At 41.7% G+C, this 15,303-nt stretch overlaps 1 long non-coding RNA gene across 1 annotated transcript; it reads right to left on the bottom strand.

The window, feature by feature from the left end:
- Positions 1 to 880: 880 nt before the first annotated feature.
- On the bottom strand, positions 881 to 15,303 carry LOC107526517 (uncharacterized). Its single transcript, XR_001602191.2, has 3 exons — positions 14,965 to 15,303; positions 14,709 to 14,785; positions 881 to 1,593 (listed from the first exon to the last, which is right to left on the bottom strand). It is a non-coding gene; the product is annotated as an uncharacterized LOC107526517 (long non-coding RNA).

Here is a 15,303-nt window from a genome sequence, read left to right as displayed (position 1 = left end):
GCCTATGACTGCCCCCAGTTCCCTCCTCCAGGTAGATAATTGCCTCTTTCGTGGTGCTTACCCTGCTCTGGGTCCCAATTTCTGGCAAGTGGTACGTATCACAGTGTGTCCTCACCATCTGTATACCCACAAGTCTTGGGGGAGACCTGAGCCAGAATCCCAACATCTAATCTTGGCCTAGAGTAGAGTGGTGCTTCCAGAATGCTTGCAGAAAGGGGAATGAGGGGAGTCACAAGTGCCTGAAAAAATAAAGAATGTATGAACATGTAAATGAGATGATCTAATGATAGATGGATGAATGAATGAATAAGGAAGTTAAATGAGTGAAAATATGAGAAAATGAATGAACACTCTATAAAATAATATTGAATGTCAATAAATACTAACAATAAATAAATGGATACACCATGGTGAATGAATGAAGGAAGGAAGGAATAAACACATGAGACAGTGGATTAGTGGAAAATTACAGATCCAGGAGGGCAATCATCTCTCTGGCATCCCCAGCTCAGGGTCTGGCACAGAGCTGGTGCTTGGTAGATAACTGCTGGATGGAAGTGAAGTGAATGAATGAAATGAATGAGTGCACAAAGGTAGAGTTAAGGCATGTGGGTGTGAAGGAGCTAGTAATGACAACCTCAGTCTAAGCATAGTTTAAATATGTTGACTTGTTTGTCATTCTGATTTATAGATAAGGAACTGAGGCCCAGAGGTTTGAGCGACTGGTTCAGGGTCACATGGACTCAAACCCAGCAGTCTGGCTCTGGGTCTTTGAGGCCCTAAGTGATCATATGACTCACAGATGGCTGGACCAAGGTCCCCAGCAGACACTGGTGAGGGCCATCCATGTGGCACTCTTCTAGGACTGAAGCCAGATTTGAGTTCCTCTGCTTGGGAGGCAGGGATGCCTTCTCAGCCTCTCTGCCCAAGAGTGGACGTAGGCCCAGAGTGCCACCATATCTCCCACCAGAGGGCAGCAAAGCTCCACCCAGGCCCACCTGCTGGCCTGTACCCCTGAGGCTGAAATCTTAGCACTAGGGAATGAGGTCTCCTGCCCTGAAAGACACCAGTGCTTCAGAGTCTGGTGGGCCTGTTGCCACCGTTTGGCTCCACCTGTTCTGGAGTGTGGGCTTGGAAATCAACTTAACCTCTCAAGGCTGTTTTCTTATGCTCAAGATGGAAAAAGCAAACCTACCCAAAGCTGGCCTGTGGATAAAATGATATGATGAATGTACAGTGCCTGGCACAGTACCTGACATTCAGTAGAGTGCCATCTGTCCTAATTTGGTCCTAGGACTGAGAGGTGTCTCAGAATGTAAGACTTTCAGTGCTAACGCCAGGAGAGTCTTGGGTAAGCCAGGACAGTTGGTCACCCAGGAGGGGTGGTCACTCCTACCACAATCCTTAAAATTGTGGTTGGTACTTGAACTAAAACAGCAAATTTTTTTACAGCTATTCAGTAATTTGAGTTTCTCACTAAATTAGTGATCTTTCCACAGTGGTCCTACTGTTGACGACAAGAGAACAGTTCCTCCAATGGGAATGAAAATGAAGATGGAGTATACCAGGTTGGGAAAAGAGTTTGTGAGTTTCCTGTAAAGATAAACACACATGTATCATATAATCCAGCAATCTTACTCCTGGGTATTTACCCTAGAGAAATGACAATATGTGTCCATTGAAAGGCCTGTATGTGAATACATAGAGCAGCTTGATTCATAATTGCCAAAACTGGAAACAACCCAAATGTCCACCTAATTGTGATATTTCTCTTCAGTGATACACTACTCAGCAATAAAAAGGAAGAAATTATTGATACTTGCAACCACACAGATGATTCTCAAAAGCATTATGGTTAGTGAATGAAGCCAGATTCAAAAGGCTGCAACCTGAATGATTCCACTACTTGACATTCTGGGAAAGACAAACTGATAAGGACAGAGAACACGATAGCAGTTGCCAAGGCAAAGGGTAGGAGGAGGGGGTTGACTGTAAAGGGCTGAGGGAAATTTTTGGGTGACAGACATGTACATATGGATTGTGGTTGTAGTTACATGAAATACACATTTGTCAAACTCATTGAACTATATGCTTAAAAAGGGTCAATTTAATTGTATAAAAATTATACCTCAATACACTTGACATAATAAACAAAGGTTGCTTTGCCAGGTTGCAGGGGAGCCAAACCCCATTGTCTGGGTGGCTTCGGGGAGCACTGCCAGCGTTTAGCCCATTGTACCTCCCTGAGGCAGCTGACACCCTGTAAATCTGCCCTGCCCTGCCCTGTCCATGTGGCCAAAGGGTGGGGTAGCAGTGAGAGGCTTTCTGAAGCCTAGAGGCTAATGAGGATGAAGCCCCCACACTTCTGCTTCTGCCCCCCCCAGGACAGAATTCTAGCTGCTCTGGCCAAGGCTGATCAGCACTCCCAGGCCAGGGCTCTTTTTGAGCCAGGCGTCATTGAGCAGTGGGAGGAGGTGCTTAGAGCTACAACTGGCATGACCCCACCCTCCCGAGCTCTCAGTCTGACTCACTAAAGTACCTTCCTATTCCTGAACTTGGACCCCCATGTTTGGGGGACTCAGTGGTCCCCTGGTTGAGCTGCATCGCCCTGTGCAGGCTGGCCCATGATCTAATACTCTCTCCTATGATCGACTGAGTTGAGATTCAGGTAGAAGGTGAAGCCTTGGCTTATGCGCACTGATGACACTTAAAGGCACAGGGGCTATGGAGAGTGCAGGAACTGTGCTGTTGGCTGCTTTCTCTTAACTGCTTTAGAAGGCTTGAAAGGAGAAAATGCAGGCTCGGTTAGCCAACCATCAACTCATGGCAGGCTATGAAAGGCAGAAGGCATCCAAGGTGGCGATCTTTGGAGAGGAGGCATTCAACACCAGGTAGGCAAGATGGCTTGTCTAGTGGAGGTCACCCGCCTCTGTCCTAAGCCACTCCTGTGATTGTGCAACTGGTCTATGGACAGAGTAGCTATATGCAGGGCTGAAGGCACAATCTTTGTCCTTTAATTGGAGATTAAATTTACTTAATAGAAATTTATAGATTTAAAAAATATTATTTTACTACATTTGTACTTTTTATTTATTTGTTTCTTCTTTTATTTTAATCCTCACCAGAGGATATTTTTTCCATTGCTTTTCAGAGAAAGTGGAAGGGAGGGAGAGAAACACCAATGTGACAGAGACACATCGATTGGTTGCCTCCTGCACCTGTCCCGACCAGGGCCAGGGATTGAGCCTACAACTGAGGTACCTGCCCTTGGCTGGAATCAAACCTGGGACCCTTCAGTCCGCAGGCCAGGGCTCTAACCACTGAGCCAAACCAGCTAGGGCTCTATGTTTCTTTTTATTTAACTTCTTTTCTTGCTTACTTTTTGATTGTTTGAGTATTTTTACTCTATTTCATTTTTCTTCCTCTGTTAGTTTGCAGTTTATATACACTCTATTGTTCTTTTAGTGGTTGTACTAGAAATTGCAATATGTAACAGACTTGTCTAAACTTAAATGGTAGTTTTACCATCTTTAGGACAATGCAAAGACTTTAGAGCACCTTAAATTTTTATTTTTTTTGAATTTGTGAGGTTTCTTGAATTTGTGACTTGATATCTTTCATCACTTTCTCAGCCATTATCCTTTCAAACATTGCTTCTGTTCTCTTCTCACTTTGCTCTGCTCTAGGCTTCCAATTTCATGTATGTTAGAAGGTATATCATAGCTTATGACATACCTCCATATATTGTATTATCACTTTGGATTTTCTACAATTTTATTTCTCCATGTTTCATTCTGTATATTGTCTTCTAATGTATTTTTCAGTTGACTAATACTCTCTTCATATGTATGTAATTTGTTATGAAACACCATTCATGGAATTCTTAATTTAAATTACTGTATTTTTTAGTTATAAGTTTTTTGCTTGGCTCTTTTTCAGATTTGCTATGTCCTTTTTATAGTGTCTTGTTCTCCGCTGAAGTTTTTTATTTCATCTTACATAGCACATTAAAATTTGCTGATAATTCCAATTTCTGAAGGCCCCATGCATCTGTTTCTATTATCTGTTGTTTCTTCTGGATTTTCCCCATGATATCTTATCTCCTAGTATGCCTGGTTATTTTTAGATGGGTATTTAGGATTATGCTGACTGACTCCAGAAAAGATTTAAATTTGCTTCTGCCAGGATACATTGCTAGTGCTTGAGAGTTCTAGCAGTCCATGATTATTATAATTCAATTTCAAGAATTAAGATGATTGGAATCTGGACTTCAGTCCATGTGAGAGCTAGTTTACTTCTGGTTCACTCTGACTCTGAAGATGCAGCCCTTTGTGGTTTTCACTCCAAAGCACAGAGACTTTAATAACAACCCCTGTCTGGTGAACCCTATATTCAAATAATTGTTCCCTAGGTCAACAAGGCTGTCAAAAAGCTCCTTGGGCTCTCAAACATTCATCCTCTGCTTCCAAATTGGCAGACAACTTTAGGAAAATGTGGCCTGAAATGCTGGGCTCACCTCTGGACTTCTGATGTCTCCCAGACCGTAGCCTCATAACTCTTCACTGTCTCCTTAACACGCCTATGCTTTGAGCAGATTTAAAAATATATTTTGACCAACTTTTCTAACTTCCTTACTGGGTAGGTTGGAGGCAATGTGTCATTACTAGGAATGAAAATCTTAGTAATAGATACTAGTTCTATTTTTCAGTTAGAGATACCAGACTCAAAGAGGTTAAATAACTTGTCCAAGGTCACATTGCAGTACATGATGGGGCTGAGACAGTAACATAGAGTGTGACCCCCAAAGCCTCTGTTCTTAATTTTTATGCTCTGACACCACTAGGCAACCCAACTCCTTGGCTGAAAGTTCTTGATGCACTGGCTCTGCCTGTGCCTGCAGCTGGCCTCCCCTCCCCCTTCTCTAAGGCCCAGGGTTCCCACAGAACCTAGCCATGCCTCTTTGGCTATTCCTTTGGCCTCATTTCCCTTCATGCAGCCTCTACCCAGGACAGGGCAGACCTGTGCAGGAAACAGAAGTTCGGGTGCAATCAGAGCATGATGGGATGGGGCAGGCTTAGGCATCGCTTCCCCTTACTGGGGCTCTGAGTAGCAGCTGAGTTCGCACCAGCTTTATTTGGAAGCTCTCCACTCTTTGCTGACTCATAGGCAGCTTGGGTCAACTCACACTCTCTGTAATTGCATCTATGTCTTTTGAAGCTGCTGCAGAGTGGGAGGGGGCCACGTGAGAGACCCGATAATTCCCTTGGTTGAATTTCCTTGTCAGGACACCTCTTCCTCACTGGTTGGCCCAGATAATCTTGGACCAGAAATGTGACTCACTCCTCTTCAGCTCCCCAGCAGCCCCAGTGGGATCAGCAGGGCCTGGTCGCTGTCCTTAAGAGCCTTCCGTCCAACTTCACAAGGAAAAGAGGCCATTAGTCACGAAGGTTGTTTATTCTCCCCCCTCTTTCCCCTCCAGTGGTTGACATTTCATCACCCCTCTTCATCCTGTCTCACGTCTATAAAGACCACAAGCTTTGGAAGTACAGCAACTTTGGTTTAGATCCTGGATCTACCATTGACAGGTTATCTGACCCTGGGTGAGTCATCAGTCTTTCTAGGCCTTAATTTCTTATCTCTAAAATGGGGATAATTATACTTATCTCATGGAATGGTTGTAGGGGCCAATTAAGATCAAATGTATAAACAGAACACAAGCTAGAATTCAACAAATGGAAGCTGGTATGTAGTTGTCATCCTTGCCACGGTCAAGCCTGCCACCTGAGATCTGCAGCCTTTTTCCCAGGACCCTCCAGGACTGGCTCCACTAGCAATTTCTTCTTTTTCTGGTAATCTCACCCTCTCCTTCAACACACAGACATGCTCCACCTTCCCAGACTCTACATTCTTCACCAGGTATTCCCTTTCCCTTCACCATCATATTTCTGCTTTTGAAAAAATTGAAATTATAGATATAAAAATAATCTTAAGAGACTGTAAAGTAATTCCATGTACCCATCACCTAACTTCAATAATTATCAACATTTTTAGTTCTGCCCTTCTGCCCTGCCCTGCTGGTGTACTGTAAAGCAGATTCCAGATATCACATTGTTTCATCTATAAATACTTCTGGATGTATCCCTAACAAATAAGAACCTTAAAAAATACATAATGCCACTTAAAAATTAACAATAATTCTTTAGTATACCCAGTCAGTGTGGTAATTTTCCTATCTAAAAAATTATTTTACAGTTAGATTATTACACTTAGTTCCTATGTTTTATCTATATCAGTTCCCCTCCCTTCTTTTTTTCTTTTCATGACATTTATTTATTGAAGAAATAGTATTTTTTCCTACAGAATTTCTCAGCTCTGGATTTGGCTAAATGTAATTTTTAGTGTTCTTTGACATGTCTGTTTATCCTCTTATTATGATTAATTTTTGTATAAACTCATAGTTAGAGACTTGGTTGAATTCAGGTTCCACTTTTCACTTGTTTGTTTCATAAAAGGTGCTATGTTTTACCATTTTCTCACCTGAGGATCCCCATTGTGACTGGTTGTCCTGCTTTTAGGCATGTTAGGGTTGAAGGGGTTAAAAGTTGGCAGTCTAATCCATCCATTATAAAGCTCCAAAAACCTTACCTAATGGTTTTTGCAGCCCGTAATGGTTGTTCCTGGGTCCATTAATTTCACTGAGTACTACAAAATGTTGAATTTCTAATTTTATCACTCCTTACACATTTATTAGCTGGTATTTTCCTCTCAAAAACTTTCCTTATTACTCCTTATTTGATGCTATTGATGCTGCAATCCACATCTCTTTGGCCTACTTTTGAGCTCACCACATATGCTGAGAGTTGCCCACAAGTGCCCATGTCTCTCTAATTGCCTGGATATAGCATCTCAGTTACCGAGAATCTTGCTTATGTTATAGCCTGAGATCTTGAAAGATATGGGGTAATGGAAATTATATGAATTGTGGAGTTGGCTGGCTTTTCTTAACTGCCCTAGAAAACATGAAAAAAGAGAATAACAGGCAGGCACTGAAATCCAGCACCGAAAGAGTGCCTACATGGCAGCACCTAGAAAGACTGTCATCTCCTGTAGCTGGAGGAAGGTCTATGCGGAAAAGCAGACCCAGCAGGAGAGGACAGAGGGAAGGCACCAAAGTCATATTTGAAGAGATAATGGCTGAGAAATTTCTAAATTTGATGAAAGACATGAATCCACATATTCAAGAAGCTCAGTAAACCCTAAGTAAGATAATACAAAGAAAACCATACCTAGGCACACCAGAGTCAAATTTCTGAAAACCAAAAATATAAAGAGAAAATTCTAAAACAGCCTGAGAAAAGAAGACATTAAATTCAGGGGAACAGCCTGGCTGGTGTGGCTCAGCAGCTGAGCATCGACCTACGATCCAGGAAATCTCAGTTTGATTCCCGGTCAGGGCACATGCCTAGGCTGTGGGCTCGATCCCCAGTAGGGGGTGTGCAGGAGGCGGCCGGTCAATGACTCTCTCTCATTATTTATGTTTCTCTCTCTCTCTCTCCCCTCTCTAACTTCCTCTCTCTGAAATCAATAAAGACATAAAAAAAATTCAGGGGAACAACAGAATAGTGGCTTACTTCTTAAAACTAATCATAGAAGTCAGAAACAATGGAATGACATTTTTAGAGTGATGAAAGGAGAAAACTCTGCTAACCTAGCAATCTATCCCCAGTGAAAATATTCTTCAAAAGTTAAGGCCAAAATTATTAGACAAACAAAAGCTGAGAGACTTTGTCTCCAGCAGATCTGTACTATGAGATCCCCCAGGCTGAAGGAAAATAATCCCAAATCTTAGCTTGGATCTTCAGGAAGGAAGGAAAAAACCTGGAGTGGGCTAATAAATGGGAGCAATTTAAAAGATGTAGACAACAGCATGATGGTTTCTCAAAAAAATTAAATTACTGTATGACCCAGTAATTCGACTTTGGGTATAGACCTAAAAGAATTGAAAGCGGCGACTTGGACAGACACGTGAACACCGATGTTCATAGCAGCAGCTGTTATTCACAATAGTCAAAGGTCCCAAATGTCCATCGACAGATAAGTGGATAAACAAATGTGATATATACATGCAGTGAAATATTATTCAGCTTTAAAAGGAAGGTTTACAACATGCTACAATATAGATGACTCTTAAAGACACCATGTTAATAAAATAAAGCAGACACAAAAGACAGATATTGCATGATTCCATCTATGTAAGGTGCCTAGAATAGTCAAATTCAGACACAAAGTGGAATGGTGCTTGTCAGGGGTTGGGGGAGAGGGAGGCGGGGCCGTGGGGAATGGAGAGTCAGTGGTCAGTGGGTATAGAGTTTCAGTTTGGGAAGATAAAAAACTTTTGGAAATTGATGGTGGTGATGGTTGCACAAGAATGTCAATGTTCTTCATGCCACTGACTTGTACACTTAAGATGGTTAATGGGACAAATCTTATGTTTTGTATATTTTACTGCAATAAGCATATTTAAAAGACTATTAACTGTTCAAGGCATTAATAATCACAGTGTATACTGAGGTTTCTAATGCATGTAGAAGTAAATTATCTGACAACACAAAGGGTCAGGGGAAAAAGGTTTAAATGGAATTATTTATTGTGAAGTCCTGACATCTTTCCTGAAGTGGTGAAATACTAATTTAAGGTAAAGTGTAATAAGGAAAGGCATATTATAATCTCCAGATTAACCAGGAGAAAAAAAATGTAAAAAGGTATAACCAAAATGCCACAGAGGAGATAAAGTAGGATCATAAAAATAAGATTTGGTTAAACCAAAAGATTAAAGGAAAGGAAAAACAAAAAACAGATGGAACAAATGGAAAATAGGTAGCAGGATGATAGACAATCACATTAAATTTAGTGTCCTAAACACTCTAATGTCCAAGAGACAGAGATTGACTGGATTAAAAAACAACAGCAATATGGAACATAATCAATAATATTGTAATAACTATGTATGGTGTCAGATGGGTACTAGGTTTATCAGGGGGATCATTTTGTAAGTTATATAAATATCTAATCACTATGTTGTACACCTGAAACTAATATAATATTGTACTTCAACTGTAATTGGAAAATGTATTAAAAAATTAATACTATAGCCCTGGCAGGTTCTTAGTTGGTTAAAGGGTTGTCCCTGGTTGGGGCACATACAAGAATCAACCAATGAATGTATAAATAAGTGGAACAACAAGTCCATGTCTGTCTGTCTGTCTGTCTGTCTCTCTTCCCTTCTCTCTCTCTCCCTTCCTCTTTCTCTCTAAAACCAATCAATAAAAGTTTAAAAAATTAATGCTATAAAAAAATTAAAAAGAATAAAAAAAATGGGAAAAGCCCAACAACAAGCCAATTATATGCTTTTTACAAGTGACACATTTTAGGTATAATGACAGAGAGACTGAAAATTTGAGATACAAAAAGATATACCCAACAAATATCAACTCTAAGAAAGCTGAGGCATGTTCTGCACCAGCGATTTTCAACCTAAGAGCTGGCTCCTGTGTTCTTTTGCAAAGACCCTGATAGTCTTTAATTCCCTCTTTGCTTTATGACATGACAACGTTTTTCTAGGCAGATCTTCTTCATTTCCTGCCACAAACCAGGAACCAGCCATTTCTCAGAGGGCCCTAGCTCCTTTTAGTGGAAAATGATATTTAGAGACCATAGTCAGGCAGGAGGATGCTATTGCTACTGAGCTGTTTTCATAGTTTCTGAAACTTTTAAGTGGGTGGAGCTGGAAAAATAAGTATTTTAGAAAGTAAAAAACAAATTATGGGCACATACTGATATTTTCCATTTGAATTTCAAGTCATAAAATTTTAACATAACTTCTTTGATTTAATATTTGTATCTCTTTTCCCTTATCTTGGTTCCTAGTAACACAATGACCTATTTCTTCTCCATACTATATGTAAAATAAATTCAAAACAGTAATATCCATCTTAATACTAACAATATGATGACCCAGCGCTGCTTGAGAGTTCCAGTAGTTCTTTTATCCTTAGGATAGAGCCCTCTGGGAATGTGCTAGCAAATCGCTGTGTTTAATTATGCCACTGGCTTGACACATAATTAGGGTATTTGTTTCATTTTTTGTCCATGTTTAGGAATTGCTCTGTGGTATTTTTCTTTTTCATGGCTTTCCAGGGAGATGGATAACAGACTTAAACTGGCAGCCCGAGGTGCTTGCTGAAGGAGCCTTTTAACTCTCAGTTCACAAAGGAAGCACTTTCCAATCACTGTCAGTCAAACTTCCACTGTCCCCCCCAAGACTTCCACCTCGAGAGACAAGGTTCTTCTGAGGTGGGCAGTGAGGGTGCTTGATGGAGTTCTGGAGAATTCAACATCCACCTAACTACAATTCTGAGTCAAAATTACTGCGCACAACAGAACAAAACAAAACTACTGTGCTTCGTCTGAGAACATAAACTTTCTGAAACATTTACCATCATTTTCATTTCCCAAGGAGGAACTCTAGCAGGTCTGATATAACAGAGTGGAATGATAAAAGCTTATCTGGTAGGTAACCTTTCCTTTGCCCCAGGATAAAAACTGAAGCAGGTGCCATTTTCCTGCTTGCCTCGAAAGGGTCCTCTTGTCATTGCAAGTCACAAAGCACAGTCCCAATTTAGACCAAGTTATGACTCAACCTCAAACCCACTGAGGGGTATCCATCCAGGCTGACAGATTTGGCTGGTAAAGAAACAACAAGACCTTTTTAGATTCAGACAGTTTGTCATTTACATAGAGAGAAATGAAGATCGGTAGGGGTGTCCGTTCCCTGTGTCCCTTGTTCAACAGGATGACAACAGAACAAATAATGACAATGCAACAAAGGGGTGGGCCCCCTGTTGCTGAGGAGCCAGTTCCACGCTCCAGCCCGGCAGTGCGATCGCCTCCCGCTGAACCTTAGGGTGGGCGAGGCAGCAAACCTCAGGCTCCATTAGACCCTGAGGCGGGGTGACCGTCTGGCTCAGGCAGCTCCTCACAATCTTCCCATGTTCCCACGTCCCGGGGGGACCACGGGCCATCCTGCCAGGGCTCAGGTCAGCTGTGGTTAAGCCTGGCCCACGTGGCCCATGTAGAGACTTGCGCGGTCGCCAGGGCACTATGGAGGAGCCGTCTCCCCTCCAAGTGTCGAGACGCCTTTCTCTCCCTTCCCCAGCTCAGGCCAGTGGCAGAGAGCGAGCCTTTACCCGGGCAGGAGGCTGGGGAGGATTCTGCCCCATCTCCTCGCCCACAACCTACCCCACTCACTAGCTGCTGTTCTGACCCTGGTAAGGTATAAAAAAGATAGGAGGGAGGAGACATGCGGTAAGGAGGTGATTCCTACGTGGCTGGATGCCATGGCATTTTTTGAGCCTGACCAGAGTCTAGAGGTGACTCCTCTTGTGGGCACTTTCTCTTGTCCTTCGGAGGATCCAACACTGGGTCTCTCGGAGGCACTGACTGTGATGTGTTCCGCAGGAAGCGGCCACGTCTGTCTTCCCAGAGGGACTCCAGAAGAGGAGCCTCCTCTATCCTGAGCCCACAGACCATTTTAGATTTTTCAAACACGAGAAAGAGAACAGTCCACTCTTTCTCAACGGTAGGGAATGTGGAGAGCACCGCCCTGACCCCGCCTCCTTGGGGGGAACTCAGCACAGGTGCAGCTCCCACCTCCTTTTCTCTCAGCCTTTCCAGTGGCCTCAGGAGACACAGAATCGGCCTACGACCATTTCCTCTGTAAATCCTGTAGTTGACGATCTGCCTCTGGAATTTCATATCTATCACAATTTTGAGTCTCAGTGGAAATTTTTAACATCATGTCACTCACATCCTAAAATATTATTTGTTGTTTTTGAGTAAATAGACTCATGGTCTTTTACAAACTCAACTTAGTTCATTGACCATAATTTAATTTTTGTTTCTGATCCACAATTGCCTGTCTTTGGCCAGCGGCTGCCCCTTTAAACCAACTCTTTGTTCTTTGTGGCGATGCATCCTCAGTTAGACCCGAAAGAATTCTTACTTTCTCACAGCAAGATGTTTTAGGCCCAGTTTGAGGTTTTCTGCCTCAAACATGGAATCAGCTACTCTTTCCAAGGAGCCTTGGCCCTGGATATATTCAAATACTGTATTTGAGACCAAAATCTGGGCCATAGAAATGCAGATTTTTATGGTTTCATATTAGTACTGGGAGCATTGCAGGATGATAGAAAAAAATTGCATTTTTTTAAAAAACAAAAAAGGTAATGAATTTATGCAGATATTTTAACTTAATTCTAATTTATTAAGCCCTTTCTTGTGCTGATATAAGAGTCTTTTCATTTGTTTTCTCCTTCCTTTGGGTTAATTGAGTATTTTCCATTATTCTATTCTGTTCTATTCTATCTCCTTTCCTGGCTTATTAGATATAACTGTTTTGCTATTTTATTAGTTTTTTGGGATATAACTCATCACAGCCAGTCTTTGAGATATTATATTATATCACATATATCCTAAGAATTTTATAACAGTATACTTCCCAGCCAATGTTCTAGTGTCATAATTTTATTTCTACATCTGTTATAAACTCCATAATGCATTATTAAGTTTGCTTTAAATAGTTGGTGATCTTTTAAAGAGCTTTAAATAATAAGAAAAAAAATCTTTGTATTACATAATTACCATTTTTGACATCCTTCATTGCTTTGTGTAGATCCAGGATTTCAGGTGTCATTTGCCTTCTGCTTGAAGAACATTCTTTAATACTTTATGTAGTGTAGAGATGCTGGTGATGAATTATTTTAGTTTTAATATGTCTGAAAAAGTTTTTATTTTGCCTCTTTTAAGAATTGCAGTAAAATGTACATAACATAATATCTATCATTTTAACCATTTGTAAGTACAACTCAGTGTCATTAAATATATTCCTAATGTGTGTACCCAGAACCATACATACACAAAACTCTTACATCATCCCGAGCATAAAGTGAGGAGCCGTTAAACAATTAACACCCCATGCCCTTCGCCCCCAGGCCCCAGCCGTCTACTTTCTGTCTCTAGGCCTTTACCTCTTCTAGACGCCTCATGCGAGTGGAATCAGATGCTGTTTGTCTCTGTGTCTGCGTTATTTCCTTAGCATAGTGTTTCAAGGTTCATCCATGTTGTAGCATGTGTCAGAATTTTATTCCTCTTTAAAAAGGGTGAATAATAGTCCATTGTATGGATAGATGGCATATTGTCTATCCATTCATCTCCTGATGGGCATTTGGGTTGTTTCCAGCTTATTTCTGGTCCTGTGTATCTAATGTCTTTTTCCTTCTGGCTGCTTTTAAGATTTCCTCTTTCCTACTGACTTTTTGCAATTTGATTATGAAGTGTCTTGATATGCTTTTCTTCATGTTTCTTGCACTTGGGATTTACTGAGTTTCTTGGATCTGTAGGTTTACAGTTTACATCAAATTTGGAAAATTTTTAGCCATTTTTTCAAATTTTTGGTTCCTGTTTCTCTCTTCTCTCCCCTCCTTTAGGGACTCCAGTTATACATGTATTTAACTGCTTGAAGTTACCCTCAGCTCACTGACGCTCTGTTTATTTCTTAAACAGTTTATCTTATTTAATTTCATGGATTTTTAAATAGTGAATATATACTAGAAAATTTGCCACTTTAACCATTTTTAAGTGGCATTAATTACATTCACAATGTTGTGCAACTATCACCATTATTCATTTCCAAATTTTTTTTATCACCCCAAAGAGAAACACTGCAACCATGAAGCAGTGACTCCCATTCCCTCCTCCCCTGGTAACCTCTAATCTACTTTCTGTCTCTGTTCATTCAGATAAATGGCTTCCACATTTCTACTTAACTGGTACCACCCTTCCTCTAGCTTCTTGGACATACAGAGTGTGGTTGTAACAACCGTTTTAATGTCCTTGTTTACTAATTGTATCATCAGTGTCAGTTTTGGGTCAGTTTGGTTGATCGATTTTTCTCCTCATTATGGGTTTTATTTTCCTTTTTCCTCACATGCCTGGTAATTTTTAATTGGATGCCAGACTTTGTGATTTTTACCTTGTTGGATGCTGGATATTTTTGTATTCTTCTAAATATCCTTGAGCTTTGTTCTGGGACACATTTAAATTACTTGGAGAATTTTGTTTCTTTCCGGTCTTGCTTTGAAACTTTGTCAAGTGGAGCCAGAGCTGTTTTGTTAAATTCTCCTCACTACAGAGGCGAGACCCTTCTTCATACACTAAGCGCGCCCCTGCTGGGGATTGAGCCAACAACCCCGGCATGCGCCCTGATGGGGAATCGAACCAGTGACCTCTTGGTTCATGGGTTGACGCTCAATTTTTAAAGGATTTTGGAAGAATTATTGAGACTTATAACTCAAAATTTGTACTAGTGTGCTGCAGCAAGTCTCTTAATACTAAGCATACAATAACTCCTCTAGGTCCTGGGAATTTTACTTCTACTCCAAAGGGTCTCAAACTTGCTTGAGTTAGGAACACTTGCCAGAGGAAACTGTCTATTTAAATCACTTATTTGAAATTATTTATCTGAATCATTGCTGGTACATCAGTTCCATTTCTGGAGGAATGTTCACCTTCAGGGCCTTAAAACACTGGGCTTTGCATTTCAATGGGGCAGACACAGGTGTGGACACCCTGCCTTCCCCCAGCACACTTACCTCCTTGGAGCAAGTTCAGCTTCATGTCTGGAAGCAGGACGCAGAGCATTTTCCCATTTGTTGGTCTGGCTGGTGGACTGAGGAAGGGAAAACCCATTCGTGTGGTTAAGCCTGGGTGCCCTCCCAGGGAGACCCTGCACCCTCGGTTTACCCTGTAGCCCTCTGAGACCAGATCACCGTTGGTCAAGCTCATGGGCCCAGCCCTAGCCTCACTGAGGGCCCCGCCCAGCAGAGCATACCAGGGGCAGTGCCTTACCTCTCCACGGTTCCGAGCTCTTCATCTTGGAGACTTCCAGTAGCCAAAAGCACCCTCTGTGGCTCAGGTAGGGGATGCCTCATCCCATCTCTTATTTGAAAAAAGAGCTGGGACATCTGACAGCAAAGTGTTGGATGGTGTGGTCCTGGGCTGGACAGAGACTGACAGTCCCCAGAGGCCCTTGCTGGAGACGGCAAGATGTCTGGTCTCTCTCTCCTTGGGTGTGGGATTGAATCCCTTGTTCTCCACAGTCCTCGGCAGGTGGAGCTATCCAAGAGGGTCCAGCAGGGGTCGTGCTGTTCTCCAAGCCTCAAGCCAGAGATCCCCCATCTTTCCCCA

This window comes from Miniopterus natalensis, chromosome 3 (genome assembly GCF_054644295.1).
Source record: "Miniopterus natalensis isolate mMinNat1 chromosome 3, mMinNat1.hap1, whole genome shotgun sequence".
Taxonomy (NCBI): domain Eukaryota; kingdom Metazoa; phylum Chordata; class Mammalia; order Chiroptera; family Miniopteridae; genus Miniopterus; species Miniopterus natalensis.
Note: the sequence above shows the minus strand (reverse complement) of the source record. Positions and strands in the feature narration are given on the sequence as shown.